Source organism: Sparus aurata, chromosome 3 (assembly GCF_900880675.1).
Source record: "Sparus aurata chromosome 3, fSpaAur1.1, whole genome shotgun sequence".
Classification (NCBI taxonomy): Eukaryota; Metazoa; Chordata; class Actinopteri; order Spariformes; family Sparidae; genus Sparus; species Sparus aurata.
In genome coordinates this window covers 32,332,069-32,335,226 of record NC_044189.1, presented here as the reverse complement: position 1 = coordinate 32,335,226, position 3,158 = coordinate 32,332,069, and positions in this window count along the sequence as shown.

Genomic DNA, 3,158 nt, shown 5'->3' with positions numbered 1-3,158 from the left:
CCCTGGTGGTGATGGGGCAAAGTTAGCCTCCCTCTCCTCCTTCGGCCTTCCTCTGCAGGGCTGAGCCGTCCCACTGGTAGACATTTTGAGCCCTTGAAGGACACTTTCCAAAAGTCTGCATTTCCTACCCACTGTTCATTTTTTTTTTTTTTTTATTTAACGAACAATTTAAGTATACAAAACCACGAGGTATACAGTAACAATCAGCACATTGGAGACATAAATGATAATTAAATCAAAGATAGAAAACAAATTAAATAATACAAAAAAAAAAAAAAGTTCATAAATAAAATAAAATGATAATAGACACAAATAAAAAGTTCATACAGAGGTTTCAGGGAAAAACTTTTCATAATGATTCAATAAGGCATTGCTTTTTTTTGTTATTTAACAACATCAGGGACTTAAGCATAGAGTTCAGATCCAGGAGAAAGGGAGCCATTTTAGACAAAGATTTTGCGAATTTTTGTTTGTGAATAAAAAATTTGGCATATAGGATAACAAAGTTCATAAGGTGTTCAAGAGCCTTATCTTCTGGGTTAACATAGTAGCAAATAACATCTTTAAGGGTAAGAGAGTAGACAATGTTAGCGGCATCAAAAAAATGAGATTCAACATCACTCCAAAACTTTTTAAAATAGAAAAACAGATGTGAAGTTGTTTCTGTGATATGATTACAAAAAGTACAGGAAACATCAACATCTACAAACTTAGCAATAATACTATTAACTGGGTATATCTTATGCAGTATTTTAAAATGTACTTCTTTAGCCTTGTTAGATATGCACTATTTGTGGGGTAGAAGCCAAGCTCTTCTCCAGTTTATGTCCTCTATCTGGGACCTCCAGTAAAACTTCCCTCTAGGCACAACTCTATTCATTCTTTGAAAACACTGGCGAATATGCTTGTTATTACACCTTCTATCTGTTAGTTCAATTCCATTCAGCATCAGTACAGGTTGGCTTGTTTTATATTCACTGTAACTCAAGTGGCTTTTTATTAGTTGAATTAACTCTATAGGGATAGCACGAGTTACATTTATAAATTCTCTAGAGAGAACAGGAAAACTGTGTACCGACATAAAATGTTCATAAGACAACATATTACCAGCATTATCGAAAAGATGGAGGATATGGATGATACCTCTTTCAAACCATTTTGGCAAGAATAAGGATTTGTTTCTTATAAGAATATTACTATTATTCCAGAGGAAAGCTTTGTGGGGTGAGAAATTGTGGACAAAAGCCAGCTTCCATGCTAAGAGGGTTTGTTGATGAAATTTTGATAGTTTGATTGGTAATCTATTAGGTAAAAAATTACATTTCAAAAGAAAGAAAAGACCTCCAATTTTATTAAAGATGTGATTTGGGATGAAAAACCAGATAGAGTCGGGGTTTCTGAGACACTTCCTCAACCAGTTAACCTTAAAGGTATTAACAGTGTCGATAAAATCTAGGACTTCAAGACCTCCTTCTGCCTTACTGTTGGAGAGTACATGTTTCTTGAGTTTATGCGATTTATTTTTCCAGATGAAGTCTAAAAAAAATGTATTGACTTGTGTGGTTGTTGGTTCACTAACAAAAAGGGACAAAGCAGGATATACAAGGCGAGACAAGCCTTCTGCTTTAGAGAGAAGAACTCTGCCTAGGACAGACAAGTCCCTTTGAAGCCAGGTGTTAAAAATAGATTTGGTCTTTTTTAGTCTGTTTGCGAAATTTAAATGTTGCCTAGCTGTAAGGTCTTTTGTAACGAATATTCCTAAATATTTAACACAAGTCTTTACTGGAATATTTTCAATTGTGGAATCATTGGAATTATGCAAAGACAAAATTTCGCATTTGGACACGTTAAGTCTCAGACCTGAGGCATGTGAAAATTGGTTAATTAGAATAATAATATTCAAGAGTTGATTCTTGTCTTTTAAGAAAAGTGTAGTGTCATCTGCCAGTTGGGAGATTTGTAATTCTCTGCCAAAAATAGAGATACCTTCAAATTTCTCATTGTTTACTATACTGATTGACAATAACTCAGTGACTAAAAGAAATAAAAAAGGGGATATCGGGCAGCCTTGTCGGACACCTCTGTTAATTTGAAATCTCTTGGATGTGTTCAAATTGATTAACACAGAGCTGTAAATGTCTCTATAAAACATACAGACAATATCAACAAAGTTATTCCCAAAACCGAATACTTTGAGGGATTGAAAACGGAAGTTGTGTTCGATTGTGTCAAAGGCCTTATAAAAGTCTAAGAACAAAATAACAGCCTCTGTGTTAACTTCATTTGCATAGTCCAATACATCTAAAATGAGTCTAATATTACTGCTAATATGTCGTTTTTTCATAAAACCTGTTTGAGTTTCGGCAATAATCATGTCTAGCCCTGCTTTTAACCTGTTGGCATAGACTAAGGCCAACATTTTATAATCGATTGATAGAAGAGTAATAGGGCGCCAATTCTATATTATTAAAGGGTCTTTATCCGGTTTGGGAATAAGAGATATAATACCTTGCTTCATTGTAGCTGTCATCTCTCCTTGACTAATGCATTCTTTGTACATAAATAATAGTGGGGTTTGAATAGATTCCCAAAAGTGAGTATAGAATTCGACAGATAGGCCGTCAATACCTGGTGACTTTCCTTTCTTCATTGAGAATAATGCATTTTTAAGTTCAATAGCTGATAGGTCAGAGTCACATATAGATTTGAAATCCTCAGTAATTAAAGGAATATTACTCTGAATTTTTCCTAGAAAACTTGCACAATCCTTTGCATTAAAGTTAGAATGATATAATTTTCTATAGAAATCAGAAACAAACTCATTTATCAAATTTGGATCTTTAGACGGTACTCCATTGATATTAAGGGCTGTTAGTGACTTTCTTTTCACATTTCGTTTTTCTAGAGCAAAAAAGTAATTGGTGTTCTTTTCTCCCTCCCCTAGCCATTTGGCCCTCGATCTAATAAATGCACCTTTTGCCAAGTCTAGATAAAATTTATCCAGTTGTAACTGGATGTTCTTTACTTCAAGCTCTTCTAAAGAAATGTGTTCTTTATTGAGTAAAAGGTTAAGACTGTACATCAGATCTGTTTCTAGCTTGTGTTTTTCATTCTTTAATTCCTTACTTCTTTTAATAGCAATGTACCTTACTTTATAC